Source organism: Pipistrellus hanaki, assembly GCF_964339955.1.
Source record: "Pipistrellus hanaki genome assembly, chromosome: 3".
NCBI lineage: Eukaryota > Metazoa > Chordata > Mammalia > Chiroptera > Vespertilionidae > Pipistrellus > Pipistrellus hanaki.
The window spans coordinates 6,871,944-6,886,589 of record NC_140505.1 but is presented as its reverse complement, the minus strand read 5'-3'; the positions used below and the strand labels follow the sequence as shown (position 1 = coordinate 6,886,589).

Below are 14,646 nucleotides of genomic sequence, written 5' to 3'. Positions count from 1 at the left end.
GTCTGACATGTGTAGCTGACACTCAATTAATCCAAATGTGTAAGAATACTACACGAGGATTTTCTTCGTGCTGAATCAAATCTCCCGTAGTAAAGTAGTCGCTGCATCTTACCAGGCACCATTTGGTCCTGTGTGGCCCAGCTCCCACCCCCACAGAACTGCAGATATTTTATACTACACCACATGCTAATGCTTCCATTCATCACGAGAGAACACTTTTTAAACCATAAACCCACATTACTAGAAATACAGCACGACTAAAGGCACCAGTACAGTTTAAAAAAAATTGTATGTGAATAATATGCATTTCAATTCTAAGCAGCATACAACTTATAAAGTGAATTTCCTAATAGACTTGTTTTCTTACTTAAGGCTATTATAAAAATACAAGTCCTCGCCTTAACCGGTTCGACTCAGGGAATAGAGCGTCGGCCTGAAGACTGAAGGGTCCCGGGTTCGATTCCGGTCAAGGGCATGTACCTTGGTTGCGGGCACATCCCCAATAGGATGTGTGCAGGAGGCAGCTGATCAATGATTCTCTCTCATCGATGTTTCTGACTCTCTATCCCTCTCCCTTCCTCTCTGTAAAAAATCACACACACACACACACATACATATTTAAATACAAGTCTTAAAAGGCTGATCTGTTTTCCTTAGTTTATACTTCACCTCTTCTGTTACCTGAAATGTCTGGGTAGTATACATGAGAGGTTACATGTGCTGCTTTGTTTAATGCCACCTTTCAAGTACTATCATCTCTAACTTGTCTCCTAAACCCCCTTCCTGGATTCCCCTAAGTTTTCTCTCCCCGGAACTGCATGGGTGCTGGGAGGCTGGGGGGATGTCCCAGGTGACAGGCTGGTGACCCACAGCAGGAGGCTTGCAGGCCCTCAGGGGTAGTAGGCTGCAGTAGTAAGACTTTGACCCTGACCCCACCTTCTAAACTTCCTGTGCCCGCTTACGGGCACTCTGAACCTCTTAATGCTTAACCCCTTTTTCACAGATGTACCGCTATCCCAAAGTGCCTCATGTGTTTGTCTATTGTCTGGTTCCCAGAAGAATACAATCTCTAGATGGCTGGGCATTCCCATGTCTTGTTGACTCCACCCCAGCTTCCAGAATAATACCTGGCTTGTACAAAATGCTCAATAAATACATCCTGAACAGTAACTTCTTACAATACCCTAAAGAACTGCAATGACATTTATCAGTGATCAACAAACCAACTAGTAAAATCGAGAAAAGAAAGCAGAAAAATACACCTGCTCACCAACTCTTGCTAAATTAGACTGGGGGGGCGGAGGGGATGGACAGCTAAATGAAGGTTTTTAAGAAAAACTGATACGACTGATTTTTTAGACTACAGAAGTTCCTCTTCCTTAGTACACGCAATTGCTGATCAACTGGCAGAGTGAGCGTGCCTGATTGTCTCACCCACCACCCCCCTCACCTCCTTCACCGAGGGGCCGGTCAGATCGCAGGCGAACACACAGCCCGGGGGTAGGGGCCCCTGACAAATGTGCTTATGGAGTGGGCCCCCACCCCCTCCCCACGGCCCGGACAGCTTGCCTAAGGGCAGCGCCATTCATTCCTGGGGCTGAGTGTCAGGCCAGCACAGAGTCCATTTCGCTTACAGTTGCGAGCCGGAAGCTGCGAGGCAGCGAAAGTCGGGGTTCGGCACCGAGGCCGGGCAAAGCCCATCTAAAACGTGTCCTGTCCTGCCTCCCCCGCCCCGGCCGCAGCCTCCCCCGCGGCACGGGGGTCCGGGGCCCCCTTTCCAGATCCAGCAGCCAGCGGGCGGCGCTCCTTCCCATCACGGTGGGCGCAGGATGGGGGGGGGGGGGGGTGCGCCGGGTTTGGGGTGCAGGGCTGGGGGGTCTGTCCGGTGAGCGGTCCCCAAGTTCCCTCCGCGGAGAAGGGTCCGCGGAGCCGCCGGGAGCCCCGCACGGCGATCGGGACGGGCTCCGGCCGCGGGCACCGAGCACATCCCCGCGGCCCGCAGCCCCGCCGCCCCGGGGTGGGGGTTGGGGGGGACCCGCCCGGGAGGGAGCGGGGGGCGCGGGCCGTACTCACCCGCGGCCGGAGGGCCCGCCGGCTGCGGGCGGCGGCGAAGCGGGGCGGCGGGGCGCGCGGGCCGCGGCGGGCGAGCGAGAGCAGCGCGCCGAGCAGGAAGGCGGCGGCGGCGGCCGCCAGGCACAGGCCGAGCCCGAGCAGCGCGGCGCCCGGCCCCGCGCCCCCCGCCGCCCCGGGCCCCAGGCCGGCCAGGGCCGCGGCCGCCAGCACGGCCCCCGCCGCCGGCGCCCGCCAGCGCCCGGCCCGGCCCCGCCCGGGGGCCCGCCGCTCGCCCGGGGCCGCGGGGCCGCCGCCGCCGGAGGCTCCGGGGTGCATGCTGCCGCCCGGCCGGGGCGCACGCTCATCTCCCGGCCCGCGGCCCCGCGGCGCCGCCCCGGCCCCGGCCGCCGCCGCTCCGGAGGCAGAGGCGCCCGGCGCTCATGCCCTCGCGGCGCCTCCGGGGAACGGTCCTCCGCCGCCGGTGCCGGTGCCGCTGCCGGTCCGCAGTGCCGGCGCCCAGGTAGCCGGCGGGGTTGTGACTTCAGCGGCCGGGCCGCGGGGCGGGGCGGGGCGGGGGCGGCGGGGGGCGGGGGCCGGGCCGTGAGTGACAGCGCGAGGGCCCGCCCCCCGGGCCAGGGGGGTCTGGCCCCGCCGCCCCGGGGAGGGGACGCGACCCGCTAGGTCCCGGGCCTTCCGGGTCCTCCTTCCCCCCGCCCCATACACGCACCCACACACCCGCCCCATACACACGCACCCACACACCCGCCCCATACACACGCACCCACACACCCGCCCCATACACACGCACCCACACACCCGCCCCATACACACGCACCCACACACCCGCCCCATACACACGCACCCACACACCCGCCCCATACACACGCACCCACACACCCGCCCCATACACACGCACCCACACACCCGCCCCATACACACGCACCCACACACCCGCCCCATACACACGCACAGGGGCTACGGGTGGAAAATTTCGCTGCAGGTGCCAGAGGCATCTGTGATTCCGGGGCTCAGGTGGTCCCGTCATCCTCCCTCTCCGTTCATCCCTGGCAAGCAACCTCCCCGCAGGCTTACAGCCCCCCCAAACGTCTGCCTTGTGTTCACCCGCTACTTGGATTAAGTAGGCAACCGTCCCTGGTCCTCACTTTTCACACAGTTCCGCCTAACAACCCCGCTCCCACCACCACCCCCCACTTCCCATCGGGCCGCCCCAGGGAAGGAAGCGGACAAACGTGGAGTAAATGGAGCCTGCAATTCCTCGTTGTGAAAGGCAGGCCCAAGAAGCGGGCCTCGTGCCAGGCGGGTGCCAGGCGGCTAGCAGCTTCCCGCATCACTTTGGCTCCACGTCCCTGCATTTGTGTTGCCAGCGGCGCTCAGTGTAAATGCTGCTGCCCACGCAAGTGAAAGTGGCCCAAATAACTGTGAGAGTACAGATTTTCTCCCGCCGTCCGTCCCAGCGTGAACGCACAGCTCAGGCTTGCTGAGAAGACACCAATATCCTAGAGAAATACAAGCAGAGACTACCAAGATCAATAAAGCAGCAAGCGTATCTTTAACGAATAAATAAGGAATTCTAAAATGATTATTAAAAGGGAAGGTAGGGTGGTAGAGAGAACAAATCCATAATAGAAAAGGGCAGGAGAGGAAAAGAGATGAGGGAAGCCGTGAGAAATTAAAGGTTATGGGAAACACTTATAAGCAGAAGCTCAGAGCTCTCTGCTTGTATCAGTCACGAAGAATTTCAATTTTAAAGGCACTATTGTTCTCCAATAAATTGAGTTATATCCTACTTCCCAGTAAGCACAGTTAAAGAAAATAAGCATTAAAAATGTTTTTAAATATTGTGACTATACTGTGTTTCTCTAAGGCATCATCTGTGTCATATCAACAGAGAAAAATATACAACACTGATGTGTAAACTAAAATATTTAGTGGATACTTATTCTTTGAAAACAAAGTATTGTCCAAGAGGTTATTATTTTTAAAAAAAGAAATACTGGTGTCCGTAGATATACACAGCCCACCCATGTGTTCATGTCTTCATAATAAATTTCCCTGGAATGGCATAGATTCATAGAGGTCTAAAAATAACCACAAACATTTAGCTCTAACAAAACAGCATATACGTTAATTATTTTATATCCTGTATAATAAAAGGGTAATATGCAAATTGCCCCCTCCACGGGGAGTTCGAGCAGAGTTCAACCTGGGGGCAGGGCCCCTCCCTCTGGCCAGCCAGATCTACTCCAATAGGGTGGGCCAGCCAGACCCCACCTGTGCATGAATTCGTGCACCAGACCTCTAGTATCTATATAAAAATGTATTTACATGTATCACTTTGTAATCTTTTAAAAAATATTAATATTCATATGACACTTCTTATACCTTATAAGTCAAAGATAAGATATTGCCTTGTGCCAGCTGTGACTTTGCCGTGCCTAGGTGATGACCTCACATGAAGTTACTACCTTCCTGTTCTTCTTTAAATAAAGCAGTGGAACTGATTTTGAAGGATTCTTTTTTCCTCTAAAATAGTTAACATTCATCCCACTAGATCTCCTCCAAGTGTACCCACTAATCCAAATTATTTCAAGGTAGCTTGTTATTACCAACAATCCTATCTACATTTTTTATCATTTAAATCCATGCCAAGGACTGTGTGCTAAGGGCTTTATATACATTTTCCAATTTATTTTTTTTCTTTTATTTTTTAAAAGATTCTTCTTTTTTAAAAAATATATTTCATTGATTTTTTTTTACAGAGAGGAAGAGAGAGGGACAGAGAGTTAGAAACATCGATGAGAGAGAATCATCAATCAACTGCCTCTTGTACACCCCCTACAGGGAATGTGCCCACAACCAAGGTACATGCCCTTGACTAGAATCGAACCTAGGACTTTTCAGTCTGCAGGCCGAAGCTCTATCCACTGAGCCAAACCAGTTTCAGCACATTCTCCAATTTAAATCCATAGCTGACAATAATGGTAACTAATTGAGTACTCACTGTGTGCCAGATACTATTCTAAGAACTAGATAGACATGCTTCATCTATCTTCACAACAACTGATAATGTTATCACCATCTACATATGAGGAAACTGAGGCAAAGGAGGTAAAATAACTTGCTCAGCATTAGAGCTAATAAATATCATGGTTGGTTTTAGAGCTATGCATTTAACCACTATGTCATGGTACTTCCTAAAAACTGTTATTTACTCATCCCATGTTATAAAGGAGAAAAAGCAGGGTTTAATCTTTGAGCTTAAGATTTGTGTTTTATACTTCAAAGTATTTAGTTTTGTTGCTCTGTGAGGGTTGCTGGTATCTTAGCCAGGCTCCTGATTAGTATAAGCGGTTATAACTTGAATCCGTAAAGGAGAAACTGGCTGACTTTTATTAACGGTCCTGGTCTTAAGACCACGATCTTTCCAATACACCCGTATATTGCTCCCCAGAATAACGCAGATCTGGAGAAAGGTACACTCAGGGTCAGAAGACTTCCTTGAAGCAGATGCCTTTCTGCTGCTAAGTCAGCACTGACACTTCACACACTTCCCAACCGATAGTACTGGGCCTCTACCCTGTGCAAGGTCGGAGGGTCCAACTCAGGTAAGATGAGGAGCACAGGGGAGTGAGTAGGATCAGGCGGCATGGGGGGAGATGAGGCCAGGAGCCAGGTGTCCTTCCAAGAAGTTGGTGTTGAGTCCTTCCAGGCCTAAGGGTTAAAAAGCAAACTGAGGAGGGATGCCCTATCTGTTTCCCTTAAAGACGGCACATTTTGATAGGCAATAATTGAATGTTCCATAAGCTATCTTCATTATTCTCTTAAGGTAGGAATGACATCTGCCTTAACTCATTGGGACATTATGAGGACATTTAAAATATTAGGCAGTGTAAATAGGTAATCAATACCTGATATCTGTCAAAATGTGATACATCTTCCCCTTCACGAGTATATTTCTCCTTAAACCCTCTGGACACCTTGGAAGTGATCAGGATTAGAGAGAAAACCACAGTATTTGCCCTCGACCACTTTGGGGGAAACTGAATAAAGATGTTAACATGAGCCTGGATATTCTACTTTCTTCTACTGATTCACTATAAGGCCCTAACAGATCAGTTAACCTCTCCCTCTCTCTCTCTCTTTCTCTTTCTTTCTCTCTCTCTCTCTCTCTCTCTCTCTCTCTCTCTCTCTCTCTCTCCACTTTCAAGTACAATGTGGTTTTGTGATTTACAAAAATATGTGAAATCATAGAGTACTTTAAAAACAAATAATAGATGACTAAACCTTAAAGGAAACGCGCTGCAGCATTTCTAAGAGGAAGATGAAACTGGGAACAAAATTTGAGAACACATTTACAGGTTGTTCCCACAAAATGTATACACACTGAATAATTATTCATTCCAAAGGGTTAAATTGGAAAAGAAACATCAATTGAGCTATCTGCTGTTAAGTGTGTGTACATTTTTTGGGACACCCTCTATATCATCATGCTGAGTGGGGCTCCATATTAGTACAGCCATACCTCATTTTATTGCACTTTGCTTTACTGTACTTCACAGATACTTCATTTTTTTTTTTTTTTTTTTTTACAAATTGAAAATTTGTGGCAATCCAGTGTAAAACAAGTCTATCAGTGCCATTTTGCAACAGCATTTGCTCACTATATGTGATATCTTGGTAATTCCTGCAATATTTCAAACTTTTTCATTATTATACTTTTATGGGATTCTGTGATATTTTAAAAATATATATATATTTTTTTATTGATTTCAGAGAGGAAGAGAGATAGAAACATCAATGATGAGAGAAAATCATTGATTGGCTGCCTCCTGCATGCCCCCACTGGGGATCAAGCCTACAACCCAGGCATGTGCCCTTGACCGGAATCGAACCTGGGACCCTTCAGTCCATAGGCCAATGCTCTATTCACTGAGCTAAACCAGCTAGGGCTATTCTGTGATATTTGATGTTACTATTGTAATGTTTGGAGCTGCCAGGGACCACATCCATATAAGATGATGAACTCAATCAATAAATGTGCTCCAACTGCTCCACCCACTGGCCATTCCAGTATCTGTCCCCCGGGGCTTTCCCAGTCCCTAGTTCCCTAGTCCCTCAAACAACAATATTTACATTAGGCTAATTGATCACCATAGGATGGCCTCTAAGTGTTCAAGTGAAAGGAGGAGGTGCATGTCTCTCACTTTACATCAAAAGCTTGAGATGATTACGTTTAGTGAGGAAGGCAGGCGAAAGCCGAGCCAAGCCAAAAGCGAGGCCCCTGTGCCAGTTAGCCAAGTTGTAAATGTAAAGGAGAAGTCCTTGAAGGAAACTAAAAGTGTTACTCCAGCGAACACATGAGTGATAAGAAAGCAAAACAGCCTTGTTGCTGGTATGGAGACAGTTTCAGTGTTCTAGATAAATCAAGCCAGCCCCAACATTTCCTTTACGCCAAAGCTCAAACCACAGCAAGACCCTAACTCTCACCAAAGCTCTGAAGGCTGAAGAAGCCGCAGAAGAAAAGCTTAAAGCTAGCAGAGGTTGGTTCATGAGGTTTATGTCTCCATAACATAAAGGTCAAGGTGAAGCAGCAAGTGCCCATGTAGGAGCTGCGTTACCCAGAAGTTCTAGATAACAGATGAAGGTGGCTACGCAAAACAACAGATTTTCAATGTGGAAAAACACGCCATCCAGAACATTTATAGCTAGACAGGAAGCAATTCCTGGCTTCAAAGAACAGACTGACTCTCTTGTCAGGGGCCAGTGCAGCTGGTGACTAAGTTGAAGTCAGTGCTCATGTACCACTCCAACAATCCTGGGGCTATTAAGAATCACGCTTAATCTCCTCTGCCTGTGCTCTATAAATGGAACAAAGCCGGGATGACCAGCACATCTGTTTACAACGTGATTTACTGACTATTTTAAGCCTATTGTTGAGACTGTTCAGATAAAAATAAAGGTTCCTTTCAAAATGTGACTGCTTATTGACAATGTACCCGGTTACTCACCCAAAGAGCGCTGACGGAGATGGGTAAGATTAAAGTTGTTCTCTTGCCTGCTAGAACAACATCCATTCTGGATCAAGGAGTAATTTCGACTTTCAAGTCCTACTATTCAAGAAATACATTTTGTAAGGCTGTAGCTGCCAAAGTGATGCCTCTGATGGATGCGGGCAGAGTACATAAAACACCTTCTGAAAAGGATTCACCACTCCAGATGCCATTAAGAAGATTTGTGATTCTTGGGAAGAGATCAAAATCAACATTAACAGGAGTTTGGAAGAAGTGGAGTCCAACCCTCATCCATGACTTTGAGGGGGTTCAAGACTTCAGTGGAGGCAGTACCTACAGATGTGGGTGGTGGAAGTAGAATTAGCAGTGAAGTCTGAATTGCAGTGAATGAATTGCTGCAATCCTATATAATAAAACCCTAATAGGCAAATCGACTAAACAGCGAAACGACCTGTCTCTATGACACACACTGACCACCAGGGCGCAGACGCTTAATGCAGGAGCTGCCCCCTAGTGGTCAGCACACTCCCACAGGGGAGTGCTAATCAGCCAGAAGCTGGGCTCATGGCTGGTGAGCGCAGTGGCAGTGGCGGGAGCCTCTCCTGCTCTGCTGCAGATGGGCGATAAGGAGCTAGGGGTCCCGAACTGTGAGAGCCCCAGACTGTGAGAGGAATGTCCGCCTGAGAGGTCTTGAGGGCACAGGCCGGGCTGAGGGGGTATTCCACCCCCCTACCCCCCGCCCCGTGAAGTGCAGCTACAGCGTTTGGACAGGTTCAAGCCTGGGACTAATGAGAGGGCACAATCCTTTCGTGGCAAAGCCACATGTAAGTCTCAGCACAATTATAGCCAAAAGCTATAGTTGTAAGCTTGACCTTATGGTTCGAACCTGTAGCCCCACATGGCTGAGTGATCCGGGCTGCAGGAGATGCAGCAAGTAAACAAAGCTTGATTAGGTGCCTGTAACTGAGTAGATTCGAAACCCACAAAAAACATTGTAACCACACCCTTACTTTGTTTGCCTCATGGAATCTGGCTATAAAATAAAGACGTGGCTTACAGGCTGTGGTGCTGCCTCTCTATCAGAGGGCAGCGTCCCACCCAGCCCCAGTTTTCTTCTTGTCTGTCTTTTCTTAATTCTTCACTGCCCCCTCTCAGGCTCACCAAACCTGGCTGTGCTGGCGTGACACACACCCCCCACGCCCAGTGCAGGAATTTTGCGCACCAGGCCTCTAGTCTCACGATAAAAGAAAGTAGTTTCTGAGATGGAGTTATTCCTGGTGAAGACACTGTGAAAACTGTTGAAATGACAGCAAAGCACTTAGAATATTACATAAACTTAGCTGAGAAAGCAGCAAACTTCATTGTTGTCTTATTTTAAGAATTTTCCACAGCCACACCAACTTTCAACTACTACCAACCTAGTCAACAGCCAACAATATGGAGACACGACGCTCCACCAGCAAAAAGATTACAACTCACTCAAAGGTCAGATAACAGGATTTTTTAGCAAGAAAGTATTTTTTGCTTAAGGTATGTACATTGGTTTTTAGACATATTATTATTCACTTAATAGACTATTGTGTAGTATAACTTTTATGTGCACTGCAAAACCAAAAAAGTCACGTGAGTCGCTTTACTGCAATATTCACTTTAAACTGATAGAACCAAACCCGCAATATCTCCAAGTTAAGCCTATAAATAAAAATATTCATATTTGGAAACTTTCAGGCAGAAGTATCATTGTATTAATCTCCCAAAAGAAAGAGTATTATAAAGGAAAGTATCAAGATGATAACGGGTAGATCACAAAAAGAATAATTTCAATTGAAATTTTGACCTGAAATTTAGAGAAATGTGGTATATCAATTATCTAGTGTAGCATAACAAACTACCACCAAATAATTATTTTATTTGCTTATAATTTCGTAGGTTGGAATTTGGGCTGGGCAGTTGGGCAGGTCTTCTGCAATTCTTGCCTGTGGTCACTGATGAAGGTCTGGTCTCCTGGTGCATAGACTGGAGATGGCTGGTCTCTGCTCTCTGTGTTCTTAGCCTCCAAGAGGTTAACTAGGGCTTCTTCCCGTGACAATCTCAGGAATGCGATGTGCCTCTTTTTAAACTTTTGCCTGTAATATCTGCTAATATCTCACTGGCCAAAGCAAATCATATGACCCAACCAGGAATTAAATAAGAGAAAAGGCCAATATGTGGAGTTTTTATTATCATTATTATTATTTTAATCTTCATCCAAGGATATGTTTTTACTGACTTAAAAGATAGAGAGGCACATTAATGTAAGAGAGAAAATCAATCAGTTGCCTCCCTTACACACCCAACCAGGGAATGAACTACAAACTAGGTATGTACCCTGACCAGGAATGGAACACACAACATTTTGATGTACTGAACAGTGCTCCAACGGACTGACCTACACAGCCAGAACCAACCCTTGGAGACAGTGTACAACTATATATAAAGCTTTTATATACCACCTAAAGAAGTTAGAGTCTCTGATTTGTCATTTACTTATGATACGTAGGAGAACATACTTTGGGGAAGTAAAAATTAGTATTAGAGAATTAACTGGAGTCTAGAACAAGGGTTTGCACAGATTAGGCACTTAATATTATTTATGAATAAATCTGATATTCTTTTATGATAATAAACCTAGAATAATTGGGTAGACAAGAAAGTTATAACAATAATATCCTATATTTGAATGGAACTTTAACTTTTGGAAATCATGTTTACAACATGTTCCTCACTACAACTCTATAAGAGAGATAATTATTATAATCCCATTTTGCATATGAGGAAACTGAGGAACAGAGAGGTTAAATGACTTGCCCCAAATCACACAGCTGGTTGGTAGTAGGACCTAAATGAAAAGATTCTCCTTCATTGTGCTATCTTTCAAAGACAATAGTTAAAACTAACATAATGTCAAAGGACAACACAAACTGCTTTTTACATTATACAAAACATAACCTTACAAAGCCACTACAATAGTAGTGGCATTCACATGGCTTTTAAATAGTCTTTAAACTTCTGGAATGTAGAGAGCCACCTGAGAAGGCACGTGGACATTCTTTTAATTCTTATCAGCTGAGCCCGAGGGCACTGGCAGGATCCTGTTATCAGTACTGATTTCTTAATCCATGTGCTTGGAATGAGGAACAAATAGGACCTTGACTCACCCAGGTCTTGATATGCTAAATCTTATACCAAAAAATAAGGAGCTTACCCAGATTTTGATGAGTAGGATCTGGGCACACCCAAAACTCTTTTTGACCTTAAACTCCCCTTTGGAAGCCAATAAATATGCTGTGTTGTCTGTGGTGAGTGTGACTGTCTCTCCATCAGAGAGATGGCACCCACCTAGCTCCCAGCTTTATGAATCTATTTCTGCCTCTTCTCTCTTTCTTTCTCTAATTTCTTAATCCCCAGCTCCTCCCCTCAGGAGCCTGTCGTTTTTTCCGTGCGGAGAAACACCACACTGGAAGGTAGAATGTGACTGTGCATTCTTTCATTCAGTCCAAAAATATTGTATTACCCAGCTGCTATGTTAGAAAATAGTATAAAATATGGTCTATGTCCTTGAAGAGTTCAGATTCTACTTGGAATGGAGGGAGGAAGACAGAAAGGAAAAGCATAAAGTAATGTAATACACACTAAAATAAAGGCATAACAAAGTTCTTTGGAGACAAGAAGAGAAGCTACTAATTCTGTTTGGTGGTTGGTGGAAGTTAAGGAAATTCAATTATTACCTGGTCTATGAATCTAAGTCATTTAGCTTTTTCAATTTCCTCTATTTATTATAGCATTTAGATATTTTGAACTACCCCTTTAGATACTAAATAAATAAATAAATAAATAAATAAATAAATGGAACTTAACAATTAATTTAAAATTTGGTTTATAAGCTTTAACCCAGTAAAGATGTCACCCTTCTAAACTTGATTCCTAAATTTAAAAAAACAACAACTTTGCTTTAGTATACATTTACTCATAACATAAAGAAAGCTTAGTATAAGTGAAAACACTTCCAGGTAATATTAATAGCTCTCTATAGAAATAGCCAAGGCTATATTGTTTCAAGAGGTTTATCAATAAGTAAGAAACCAGAATAAAAAGGGTTTGGGGGATATTATTCACATCTTTTTTGATGAAAGAGTCCAGATTCAGTGAATTTGGGCAAGAGTCTGTTTATACCTATGAGTTGATAACCTTACATGACTAAACTATGAAGCAGCACAAAGAAATAAAATCTCTGTTCTGACAGAGCTTATTCACAATCTAATTCACACATTTATTGGTTTGTTCATTCTATATAGACAACTGAGGAAGTGCTCTCTGCAGGGAAAGGAAACCAGAGAAAAGGCAAAACTTGCCGAAACCGGTTTGGCTCATTGGGTCCCGGGTTAGATTCTGGTCAAGGGCATGTACCTTGGTTGTGGGCACATCCCCGGCAAGGGGTGTGCAAGAGGCAGCTGGTTGATGTTTCTCTCTCATCTATGTTTCTAACTCTCTATCTCTCTCCCTTCCTCTCTGTAGAAAATCAATAAAATATATTTTAAAAAAAGAAAAAAAGAAAAGGCAAAACTTGACAAATTTATAGCCCAGAAAAAGAGCCAGAATTATAGTTTGAGATGTAATAATCTCTTACTTTTCATTTTCATCAGGGTATAATATACACAGAATTTACTATTTTAATCATTTTTAAGCATACAGTTCAGTGGCATTAAGTATATTCACACTGTTGCACAACCATCACCACTAGTCATCTCCAGAACATCTTTATCATCCCATACAGAAACAATGCCCATTAAAGATTAATTCCCTACTCCCTATGACTTGTCTATTTGGGGTATCACATGTAAGTGGAATCAAAAATTTGCCCCTTTGTGTATACCTTCTTTCACATAATGATTTCAAGGTTCATCCATCTTGGAGCCTATATAATTCCTTTCTTTTCAAGGCCGAATAAAATTCCATTGTTTGTATATGCCACATCTTGTTTCCCATTCCTTTGTTGATGGACATTTGAGTTTTTTCCCATCTTTTTGGCTATTGAAAATAACGCTGCTATGAACATGGTTGTAAAATATCTGTGTGAGACCCTGCTTTCAATGCTTTAGGGTTTACAATCCAGAAGTGAAATTGCTGGGTGATGCGGTAATTCTATGTTCAATATTTTAAGCGGCTGCCTGTTGTAGACAGCATCCATACCATTTTACATTCCCATCAACAATGAATACGAGTTCCAATCTTTTTACATCTTTGCCAACCCTTGTTAATTTTTTATTTTCATACTGGGGCCCAGTGCATGAATTTGTGCACCTTGAAAGGAACAGGGGCTGCAAGGCTGCAAATGGCATAGGAGCAGGTCTTGGCCCATCCTCCGTGCCCCTGTCTGGCCCTTCCCACCATGGCCCCTGGTCCCATCTGCCAGCAGCCCCACTCCAGCTGCTGATGCCACTCCCATACGCTGACAGTGCCAGCCCCACTCACACCAACGGTATGGAGCCATTAGGGCAACACCAGCAGCGGGTGCCAGTGAGGCGCCATCATTGGGTGTGAGCGGCGGCTGCTGTCCTGATGGCCCCTCAGGAGCAGGGGGAGGTGGAGAAGTCCTCAGGGGCAATTGGGGCCAGCCACTGTTGGAGCAAGCGGGGCAGGCAGTGGCAGTGCATGGAAGCAAAGAATTTTCTGTAACCACTAGAGGCTTGCCCCTATGACAGCAAACAGCGCCCTGCCTTGGTCTGGCACCCCCCTCACCTTTACCATCCCACCACAGCCTATACCTGCCATGTTCCACACACGCCCTCTGGTGGTCATAGTGACCAATTCAGTTTTTACACCATTGGGTCTATTTGCATATTAGCCTTTTATTATATAGGATTAGCCATACTAATGTGAAGTGGTATCTTAATGGTTTTAATTTGCATTTCCCTAATGATTAGTGATGTTGAGCATATTTTCTTATGCTTATTGGCCATGTGTATATCTTCTTTAGAGAAATGTCTATTCAACTCCTTTGTATAATAAACTTTGACCACAGTTAAGACAACTATCCCTGGGAAACAGTGATATCACAGCTTTATCAAGCAGAAGTAAGTGAAATCCTTCCTCTTAGCCTACAAAAAGGACAAAGAAATGATTCTCTGTACTTGTCGGCAGTTACAGCCAAGTACAAAATGCATTGTGAAGAATGAAACTGGAGCCAATCCCTTAGTGAGAGTCCCTAGGATATGACTAACCCTTTAGTTCCTTTCTTTGCACTTTCATGTAAAAAAATATTTATTGAGTACCTGCTGTTTTAGTTTCCTATTCCTGCTATAACAAACTACTACAAACCTAATGGTTTAAAAGAACAAATTTATTCTCTTACTGTTCTGGAGGTCAAAAGTCTAAAATTAAGGTCTTGGCCTGGTCTTCCTTTCAGAAGCTTTAGGAGAGAATCTCTTCTTCCCCTTTGTCAGTTTCCGTAGGCGCCTGGTTTACGGCCCCTAACTTCTCCAATCTCTTGCTGCTTCTTCTCTTTAATTTAAAAAAAAAAAAA

At 45.3% G+C, this 14,646-nt stretch overlaps 1 protein-coding gene across 3 annotated transcripts in view; it reads right to left on the bottom strand.

Moving 5' to 3' along the window:
* The window catches only part of SNX25 (sorting nexin 25), a 93,593-nt gene that overhangs the window by 77,713 nt on the left and 1,234 nt on the right, over nucleotides 1-14,646 (bottom strand). The window contains exon 2 of one of the 3 annotated variants that reach the window (XM_084877713.1): nucleotides 14,476-14,624. The gene's annotated coding sequence lies outside the window, so the exon portion shown is untranslated. Of the gene's footprint in view, nucleotides 1-2,073; nucleotides 2,225-14,475; nucleotides 14,625-14,646 lie in introns of those variants that run through there. The other 2 variants (XM_084877712.1, XM_084877711.1) reach the window with 2 other exon arrangements.